Raw genomic sequence first — 11,275 nt, 5'->3', positions numbered from 1 at the left:
TCTATCTATCTATCTATCTATCTATCTATCTATCTATCTATCTATCTATCTATCTATTCATACATATAAATTTTTCTTCCAACTACCCTAATACTGACAAAGGTCTCATGAGTTACAAATATTATTCTTCCATGCAGGAATGCAAACAGTTCAAAATTAATAAGTCTCTTATGATTTCTCTTTCCTGTTTACCTCTTCATGTTCCACTTGAGTCTTATATTTGAAAGTCAGATTTTCTATTCAGCTATGGTATTTTCATCAAGAATGCTTGAAAGTCCTCTATTCCACTGAATGACCATTTTTTTCCTTGAAGAATTATACTCTGTTTTGTTGGGTAGGTGATTCTTGGTTGTAATCCTATCTCCTTTGCCCTCCAGAATATTGTATTCCATGCCCTGCGGTCCCTTAATGTAGAAGCTGCTAAATCTTGTGTTATCCTGATTGTGTTTCCACAATACTTGAATTGCTTCTTTCTGGCTGCTTGTAATATTTTTTTCCTTGACCTGGGAACTCTGGAATTTGGCTACAATATTCCTAGGAGTTTTCTTTTGGGGATCTCTTTCAGGAGGAGATCGGTGGATTCTTTCAATTTTTATTTTGCCCTCTGGTTCTAAAATATCAGGGCAGTTTTCCTGGATAATTTCTTGAAAGATGATGTCTGGGCTCTGTTTTTGATCATGGCTTTCAGATAACCCAATAATTTTTAAATTCTCTCTCCTGGATCTATTTTCCAGGTCAGTTGTTTTTCCAATGAGATATTTCACATTGTTTTCTAATTTTTCATTCTTTTGGATTTGTTTTAGTGTCTTGATTTCTCATAAAGTCACTAGCTTCTGGTTGTTCTATTCTAATTTTTAAGGACGTATTTTCTTCAGTAATCTTTTGGACTTCCTTTTCTATTTGGCCAATTTTGCTTTTTAGGGTATTCTTCTCCTCCTTGGCTTTTTGGACCTCTTTTGCCATTTGGGTTAGGCTATTTTTTAAGGTGTTATTTTCTTCAGTATTTTTTGGGTCTCCTTTAGCAAGCTGTTGACTTGTTTTTCATGATTTTCTTGCATCACTCTCATTTCTCTTCCCAGTTTTTCCTCTACTTCTCTTACTTGTTTCTCAAAATCCCTTTTGAGCTCTTCCAAGGCCTGGGACTGATTCATATTTTTCTTGGAGGCTTTGGATGTAGGAGCTTTGGCTTTGTTGTCTTCTTCTGGTTGTATGTTTTGATCTTCTTTGTCACCAAAGTAAGATAATATAGTCTGACTCTTTTTGCGCTGCTTACTCATGATCTGGCCAATTACTTGAGTTTCAAACTCTTTGTTAAGCTAAGAGTCTGCTTCCAATGTGGAGAATGTACTGTCCCAAGCTTTGGGGGTTTGTACAGCTGTTTTCAGAGATACTTCTAGGGACCTATAAATTTTCATTTCTTCCAAGGTGGTATGATAAGGGGCAAGGTTTTTCCTCTCCTCAGCCACAACAAGCTCCACGAAGCCAGCACTGCTTCTCGCCCCAGGACCGCCCCTCAGAACTGTGACCCAGATCCATGCACGGGCAAAGCAAGAGAATCCTGCAGCATCAGAGAGATCCTTGCAATACCCCTCTGATTAGCCACTGGATTTCCCCTCAGTCTGTGGGCCAGAAGCTCAGGAGGCAGCTGCTGCCCCTGGGGCACACTTGGGACTTGCAGCTGAGACCTAGCCACTCTTTCTCACTATAGAAACAGACTTTTCTCACTGACCTTCTAAGTTTTCTTTGGCATTCGTGGAGTGAGAAGTCTGAAAACCGCCACAGCTGCCCATGATTCAGCCCTCTGAGGACTGTTCCAGGTTCACTGTGGCCTGTGTGCCCACGCTGAACTGTGCTCCTCTCCTCACCTGGCATGATATACCTTTCTGATCAACCATCCAGGTTGTTTTGGGCTGTAAATTTGTTTCACTCTGTCTTTTTGTAGGTTCTACTGCAGTAGAATTTGTTTAGAGCCATTTTTTTAACAGGTATTTGGAGGGGTTTGGGGGAGAGTTCAAGCAAGTCACTGCTTTCACTCTGCCATCTTGGCTTTGCCCCCTATTTTCCCTAATTTCTAACTGATACTTAGCATTTCCTTCAATTGTTTAAAGATATCATTCTGAGAAGGGGGCTCATAGCTTTCACCAGACTGCCAAAGGTGTCCATGACACATGCTAAAATGTTTAAAATTCCTGCCCTAACCTTTAGATGATTATCTTAAGAAAAATCTTTCCTTCTTATAAAACTATAACTAGGAACTTCTGGACCTGTGGCAAGGGCAGTAGAACCATACAGGACCAATTGAACAAAATACTTCTTCAGTGGAGCCTGAGGGGTGGCGTGGAGAGATTAGGGGTAGGGAGGGGTGGGAAACTGCCCTATGGAGGGAGTAGAGGCATTGGCTCAAAGTTGCTGGTAAGGAGTCTCTCACAAGGTGGGTGGGGCAGAATGGTATAAGGGAGGAGTTCACTCTAGCCCACCATCTGGCAGAATCCCATTTTAACTAATGAATCTTATTTAGTAGGTGTTAAATTCTGTTCTTTTCTTTCTTTTTTTCTTTTTGAAGTGTTTGTAGCATCCTCTAAATTTGGCATCAGAAATCTCTGATTGACCCTCCCTAGTTACAACTCTGACTTTCACTCACACGCTATTATATGTGATAATTATCTGCAGTCTTCAGCTGAACTCAGAGTAGTATTGTGTATCTTCATTGACTAATGAATCTGATTTAAATATGGTTTAATAAGCATTCTAGATATTTGATCTAGCTTTTAAAAACTTTTAAAAACTGAATTATTTTAATGATATCTAGCTACTGAAAAACTACCAAATGTCATGTGTCTATTTCCCATTCCCCCCCACCCTGTCCCTTCCCTCATCTTCTTTCCAGTCCATTTATTGTACAATCTGGGTTTGAAATCCTCAAGTTTAAATTACACTCCACTTCTAATAGGTACTATATTTATGTACATGAGATGAATTCATTGGAAATGTCATATTTTACTACATCCCAGGATTTGCTAATTGAACATTATATTGTGCAACTTTCTCCAAAAGAAGACAAAATACCATCCAGAGAAACTGAAAATAGTTAAGACTTATGTTTTACATGGTGTTAATGGGGATCTTTTTTCTATGCTGCTAAAATTGGTTAGAGCATATCAACAACTTTATAATTATTGCAAATATACAAAGATGCATGCAGTTCTGTGACAAAATTTTATAACCAAGGGTCATTATTAAATTTTAGTTAGCATATTTCTTATGAGACCTTCCCCTACAGCTCAATTTGCATAAGCACTTTTACCCAATGTAGCTTTTGTAAAATCCCCTAGAGATTTGAATATAGACACCACTAGGAAGGAGTAATGAGCCTTAGAATACAATACTCTGGACTGGCACACTTCAGCAGAATGGCAAAACACCCAAAACCAAAGAAAATCCTGAGGATTTAAAAGATCATAGAGTTGTCAAATTTTTCCTCAATAGATTTATCAATAGGCAAAACTTTCAGGTTTTAAAAGGACATTTCTTTTAGGGAAATTAGGCTTATTATATTTAGGGGTCATTCCATTGGAAAATAGATCAATATTTTTGTTTCAGGTCTTCTCATGAGTTTGTAATCCCAGAAACCTTGAGTAGTAGCTCAAGGTGGCTTTGGCAACCCTGAACTGAAACCTAATCATGGAGATTTGTGATAGAGGGAGTGAGCACGGCCCAGAAAAGAGGGCTACACTTTTACTGACATGATTATAAAATGGATTAATTTAATGATCTATTGAATATGCTGTGAGTTATTGTCATAATTGTACTAGTAAGACACAAGTCAAAAAGAAGTGGTAGACTGACATATATAGGGGGAATTGGGGCAGTGTGAACTATCAGAATGTATGCTTCATGTGCTAGATATCATTTTAAGTAAGGTATGTATGTGTATATGTATATGTATTTATATATGTATATGTGTATATATATATGTATATATATATATATATCCAAAAGGTTTTTTTTAATGCCTTTAAACCTGGTTTGAATGTGTTTAGAAGCAAATGCTTCCAGAATTTGCCATAAATAGCAAAGTAAGGGTTTTAAGGAAGAAATACAAAATTAAAAATATATGTATATTTCTTGGTGCTAATGGAAAAATTCAAGAAAATAATTTTGTGGCTTAGTAAAACAGCCTGTACACAGCCAATATTTTCATTTCATAATTGTAACTTCAAAAACACAAATGAAAATTAGGTATTCATGAAATATTCCAAGGAACATGTACTTTAATACCTAAAAAAAAAAAGTCATTGAAATCCAAACCTTTTTTGGATGAATTTGTATGTGGCCAAAACAGAAATTTGACTAGTGTCCCAGAAATAATTTTATTGTCTTCTCCTTAAGCATTTGAAAGGTAAAAGCAGAGCATTCTCTTGGAGCATTTCCCATTTTAAGCAAATCAAAGTGTAGGTAGTTTCCAAGGTTACAAATATTTCTAAAATTTTATTGTAAATATTTATGGGCATTTTAGAGCTTCTTTTCAAGCCATAAGGGAGGCTAATTTAACATTTCAAATCATGTGATTATTTTAGAAAACAGATTCTACAACAATAGCCTATTAGAAGCTAAAATGCATTCACATATGTATTACACCACAACCCTCACCTTAGAACTTCTCTAGCACCTACCTGTGTCATGCAGGTTATATTTTGTGGACTCTATTTATGGCAGCCAGTCTGACATTTCACTATTTTCATAATGTCAGAGAAGCAACATAGTTTAGTAGAAAGACTTTTTTGTAGTAAAAAAAAAAAACCTGGGGGAGCCTTTTTTCCAACACATACCAGATGTGTGACCTTGGCTGAGTCATTCAACTTCTTGGTGTCCCAAGAAAATGTCTAAGTCTATAAATTACAAAATAGTAGCTGATCTTCAGTGAAACAGAGTGGGTTTCCAGTTTCCACACCTAGAGTTCCCTATAATGATTAAGTCATTGGTCCAGACTCTACTGCCTCACAAAAGCCTTCTCATATTAACTTCTAAAAAGGAAAAAAAAAGATTGAATTCTAGACAAAATTCTTGTAATAGCAATGTAGAGGAAAGTTTTGTTTTATTTCCATGTTTAAGAAAGTTTGCTTTTTCACTTAAAGCAGATACTGTCAATGGACAAAGAACAGTTAGGTGGTTTCTTCTTGGTATTGAATTGTATCCCAACCCATCTTGAGACATGAACTGTAGGAAATCAGTAATGTAATTCTAAACAACAGAAATTATAAGTAAAAAAAAAAATCCATTTTATTTATTTTTCCACCCCCCAGAACCTAGCACAGAGTCTGGAACATAACAGTCATGGTTAATGAGTGATCCTTTATTGAAAAATTAATTGATATCAAAATTCCAGGTCAGTTTTTAACTAATTGGTAGGATTTTTAAACTTTTATTTTGTATTTTCTTTTCCCCAGTTACTTGTAAAAACAATTTTTAACATTCATTTTCAAAACTTTGAGTTCCAAATTCCTTCCCTTCCTCCCTCCCCACCCCTCACCCCCATTGAGAAGGCAAGCAATTACATGTAGATTGTACATATGTAGTCATGCAAAACATATTCATAATAGTCATGTGAAAGAAAATAGACAAGAAAAAAAAGCTCAAAAAGTTAAAGTTTTAAAAAAGTGTGTTTCAATCTGTATTCAATTACCAACAGTTCTTTCTCTGAGGATGGATAGCATTTTTCATCATAAATGCTTCAGAGTCGTCTTGAATCATTGTATTGATGAGAATAGCTAAGTCATTCACAGCTGATCATCTTACAATATTGCTGTTACTTTGTACATAGTACATTTCACTTTACATCAGCTCATGTAAGTCTTTCCAGGTTTTGCTGAGAGAACCTGCTCATCATAATCACACACCACAACTTGTTCAGCCATTCCCCAATTGATGGGCATCCCCTCAACTTATAATTCTTTATCCCCAGAAAAGAGCTGCTATAAATATTTTTTGTACATAAAAGCTTTTTTTTTCTTTTTCTTTTTTTAAATCTCTTTTGGGATACAGATTTGTAGTGGTACTGCTAGGTCAAAATGGTGTGCATGGTTTTATAACCCTTTGTGCATAATTTCAAATTGCTCTACAGAATGGCTGTATCAATTCACAACTCCACCAACAATGCATTAAAGTCTCATTTTTTCCCACATTCCCTCCTACATGTGTCATTTACTTTTTCTGTCCTGTTAACCAATCTAATAGATACCTCAGTATTGTTTTAATTTGGATTTCTCCAATCAATAGTGGGTTAGGGTATTTTTTCATATAGCTATAGATAGCTTCGATTACTTCATCTGAAAACTAATCTTTTGATCGTTTATAAATTGGGGAATGGATCTTTCTTATATATTAATTTGACTCAGTTCTCTACATGTTTGAGAAATGAGGCCTTTATCAGAGAAACTTGCTTCAAATTTTTTCACAGTTATTATTGTTAAATGTGTTTCCTTCCATTCTATCCTCCTCCATTTATGCTATTCTCTCTCTCCTTTCACCCTGTCCATCCTCAAAAACATTTTACTTTTGACTACCTCCTCCCCCAATCTCCCTTTTATCACCCCTCACCTCTTCTGCCCTTCTCTTATCCCCTTCCCTTTTTACTTTCTAGAATATCAGGGTAGTTTTTCTTGATAATTTCTTGGCTCTTTTTCTCTTTTTTTGATCATGGTTTTCAGGTAGTCAAATAATCTTTAAATTATTTCTCCTGAATCTATTTTCCAGGTCAGTTGTTTTTCCAATAATATATTTCACATTGTTTTCTATTTTTTTATTCTTTTGGTTTTGTTTTATAATGTCTTGATTTCTCTTAAAGTCATTAGCTTTCATTTGCTCTATTCTAATTTTCAAGGAATTATTTTCTTCAGTGAGTCTTTGAACCTCCTTTTCCATTTGGCCAATTCTGCTTTTTAAGGCATTCTTCTCCTCATTGGGTTTTTGGATTTTTTTTTTTACCATTTGGCCTAGTCTGTTTTTTAAGGTGCTATTTCTTCAATATTTTTTGTGTCTCCTTTACCGAGATGGTGATGCATTTTTTCATGATTTTCTTGCATCACTCTCATTTCTCTTCCCAATTTTTTTCTCTACCTCTCTTACTTGATTTTCAAATTCTTTTTTTGAGCTCTTTCATGGCTTGAGACCAATTCATATTTTTCTTGGAAGCTTTGAATGTAGGAGCTTTGACTTTGTTGTCTTCTGAGTGTGTGTTTTGATCTTCCTTGTCACCATAGTAGTTTTCAATAATCAGAATTTTTTCCTTTGTTCATTTTCCCTGCTTATTAGTTGATTTTTAAGTCTTTTCTAAAGTAGGGCTCTCCTTCTAGGGTGTAGGGCACATTGTCCCAAGTTTCAGGGGTTTTGTGTATCTGTTTTCAGAGACACTTCTAGGGACCTGTAAGTTTTTAGTTCTTCCAAGGACATCAAAGGAGATCTAAGGATGATCTAAGGAGAGGTGTTTACTACTCTTCTGGCCTGTGCTCTGGTCTATGAGTGACAAGAAGCACTCCTTTCTGTCCTGGACTTCTGAGGAAGGTTTCCTCCTCCTCTGTGGCTGCAAGTTCTGGCATTCTAGTGCTTCTTCTCACCCTAGGACTGCTATTCATGGTGTGGATCTCAGTATGGGCAAAGCAATAGAGTCCTGCCTCAGTGCTAGCAAAAAGACCCCTGTAATCTTGTTCTGACCATTTGTTAAACCCCCTTATTATCTGTGGGATGAGAAGCAGCTGCTGCCACTGCCACTGCTTCTGCTGATTCAGTCATTCCAAGGCCTGTTTCTGGTTTCCTGGGGCAGGAGCTGTGCCTGCACTGCCTATGCTGTACTGTACTCCACTCTCACCCAGGTGTGATGGACCTTTCTTGCTGACCTTCTAAATTGTCTTTGGTATTTGTGGGCAGAGAGAGCTGGAAAATGCCACTGCTGGGAGTGACTCAGTTGCCCCAAGGCCTTCTCTTGCTTTGCTGGGGCCCTCTCTGTGCTAGGGCAGCCTGCACTGGACTGCATTCCTCTCTCCTTCTGGTGCAACAGACCTTTCTTGCTGACTTTCCAAGTTGTCTTGGGCTGGAAATTTGTTTCACTTTATCTTTTTGTGGGTTCTACTGCTCAAGAATTTGTTTAGAGTCATTTTAAAAGGTATTTGGAAGGGTGTGGGGGAGAGTCAGGCAAGTACTCCACCATTTTGGCTCCACCTCCATTGGTAGGATTTTTATAAAGGCCAGGAAAAAATATTTTTGTAGTTGACTGCTTCATCTGGGATTCAGTTTAATTTGGATATGAACAAAGAGAAGAGCCAAATAGTGTGACTTGATTGTTGGAAGGAAGAGGCAAATTAGATGAGAAAATTTCCAACCTAGACAACCATTATATTTTAGTGGTCATTTGGAATGTTTTAATGGAATTTTGCTGCTTCTAAATTGAAACTAGAATTAACTCCTCATACCCCATATCAAACTTTCATTTTGTATATACTTTGTTTGAATATGGAGAGAGGTAAGGAAAAAATTAGCATATTTTCAATAAAGAGTGATGAAGTGTTTTGAACTTAATGATACACAAATAAATTTACAAAGCCATAGGGTTTTATTTTGTATGCACTATTCCATTATTGGCAGCAGGAACAGCTGGGGAAAATATGCCTCCCAGAGTCCCATTATGTGTGGTCTGTGAAGATTTTGGTTGTATCACATTTTTCTTGGGAAAGGAAAATTAAAAAAAGCAAGACTCCTCTGTGCACCACAGGGACACCTCGTATTACATGTATATTGCATTTACTATCCATGTACATGTTGTTTGCCCCCACCTCCAACCAAAGTAATGCAAGCTCTTTGACAAGAGAGATTGTTGTGTTTTTATCTGTATATCCCCAGCACCTAGCACTGTGCCTGGCATGTTGTAGGCCTTTAATAATGCTTGCTGAGTTGAATTGATGGATAGGAACAATATCAATAATAGAATTTGGATTTCAAAGGAATCTTAGGAATCATTTATGACATGTTTCTATTACAATCTAACTATATCTGTTTATTAAGTAAGGAAAATGACAAGCAGAAATTACAATTTGTTCATTCTTTCCAGCCTTGGATAATACCATATTTCTGCTTTGTAATGACCTCATGCTCTTGGACTTTGTTGTGGTGTTCTAGGTAAGTTAGCTATAAAATCACTTCTTTATTGTCTCCTCCTCTTGTCCTCCCCTGCTTAAAATGAATTCCTACTGAAAGGCATTGGACAATCTTGACAAGTCAAGATTGTCCTAAACTGGTATTACAATCACCTCTATTACTATACCAGGAGGCTTCCATTGCTTTCAATTGCTGAGTGTCCTAACATCTTCCTTGTATAAAGGGGCAAAGGTGAACAGGCACATTGTAAACTACTCAGGGGTGAAGTTGGATAAAGGATATTGAAGTTGGTTACAACTTTGAGATCTCAGAAAACTCAAGAATATAAGCCACTAGGAAGTCTGATGGTGAAGTCTATGCCAGGTTTTGTGTGATTTGCCCAGTATCAAGTTACTATATAGTTACCTACATGATCCATCTCAGTGACAGGTAAGTTGAGGACATGTACAGCAGTTATGCCACATTTAAAAATGAACATGTGAGGGATGTTAAATATTTTGTAGAAGTGAATTTAAGCCTGAGACCACTCTCCCTAGGGACTTAGATATTATAGAAAAAGTGCGGCCTCAATGTTGGAAGGAATTGTTTATATATCTCTGCTTGCTATATCTTTGACTTAAATATTTCCTTTAATAGCTTTTTGTTATTGTTGTTTAGTCATTTTCACTTTCGTCCAACTCTTTGTGATCCCTTTTCGAGTTTTCTTGGCAAAGATACTAGAGTGTTATGCCATTTCCTTCTCCAGATCATTTTACAGATGAGAAAACCTACGCAAATAAGTCTAAGTGACTTTCCCAGGGTCACACAGCTAATAAGTATCTAAAACCAGATCTGAACTCAAGTCTTCCTGACTCTAGTCCCAATATATTATCCACTGTGTCATCTAGCTGCCCCCTGGAATAGCTAATTGATGTTAATTGGCTAAATGTAACCTGGGCACTGATCATTAGATGCTAACAATGAGGGGGGAGAAATGCTGATGGGGACTAAAGCTAAAAGCGTTAGAGAAACATATACCTCATCCCTTAATGGTATCCTTAGAAACCTTATAGGGAAGGTACAGATAGGTAACCCAGTGGATAGAGCACCAGTCCTGTTGTCAGGAGGACCTGAATTCAAATATGGACTCAGATATTTACTATGTGACCCTGGTCAAGTCACTTAACCCCGACTGCATCAAAAAAAAAGAAAAGAAAACCTTATTGAGATTTGGGGGTGTATAGTTAGCTCTACTCTGGAAGAGTGAATCCAGAGTGTTCTTTGACTTGAAGAATATCTCTCTGCCTTTGTCATTTTTCCTGAAACACATTCACTAATGATAGCTTTGCCAATAGCTCTCCTCATAGTTCAACCTCTCAATCTGAAATATTACAACCTTTTAACCTCCTCTGTCATAAATCCATTAAATGATGATTCATTTAAATTCTTTCTCTTTGAAGAGTAGCTTGAAGACCAAAGGTATACAGAAAGGAAAATAAAATGAAGGAATATGCTTCTGTGTGTTTTGTTTTATTTTGTACCAGTCAAGTTCAGTTAACCAATACAATATTGTGTGCAGAACATTCTGTGGGCAGAATAGTGACTGAGATGGAATGTTTAGATAACATAAATTCCTTGCCCTCATGTAGTTCATAAGATGTAAATACATATAACTAAAACACATAATATTGCATGAAAAGCACATTAGAGACTTACTCAGTGAAATATTGTAGAAGGACTTCAGACAGAAGGTCATTATTAATGTGAAGAGGAGAATCAGAGAAGATTTACAAATTTATTAATCAGAGAAAACTTCACTGAGGAGGTGACACTGAGGAGGATTTAGGGGATGAGTAGTAGTTCAATAGATTAAAGATAAAAGTTGAGAGCATATGAGAAATAGGCTATACCCTGAACAGAGGAATGGAGGGGGAAAAGGTGAAGTAAGTGTGTGTTTGTGGGGTAAAGAGAAATTCAGTTTGGTTAGAGCATAGAATTGATGGAGGGAAGTTATTTGAGATAAAGCTGAAGCAATTTAGTGTGGTATAAGGTTATAGAGAGTTTTGAACGTCTTTGAAAGGAAATTGAAATTGACTTAGCAGAAAACAATAATCCACTTAAGATTTTCAAGAAGAGGAATGACATTATT

Source organism: Vombatus ursinus, unplaced genomic scaffold (genome assembly GCF_900497805.2).
Source record: "Vombatus ursinus unplaced genomic scaffold, bare-nosed wombat genome assembly UNPS02003292.1, whole genome shotgun sequence".
NCBI classification, from domain to species: Eukaryota; Metazoa; Chordata; class Mammalia; order Diprotodontia; family Vombatidae; genus Vombatus; species Vombatus ursinus.
The sequence above is the reverse complement of the archived record's forward strand: the minus strand, read 5'-3'. Positions refer to the sequence as shown.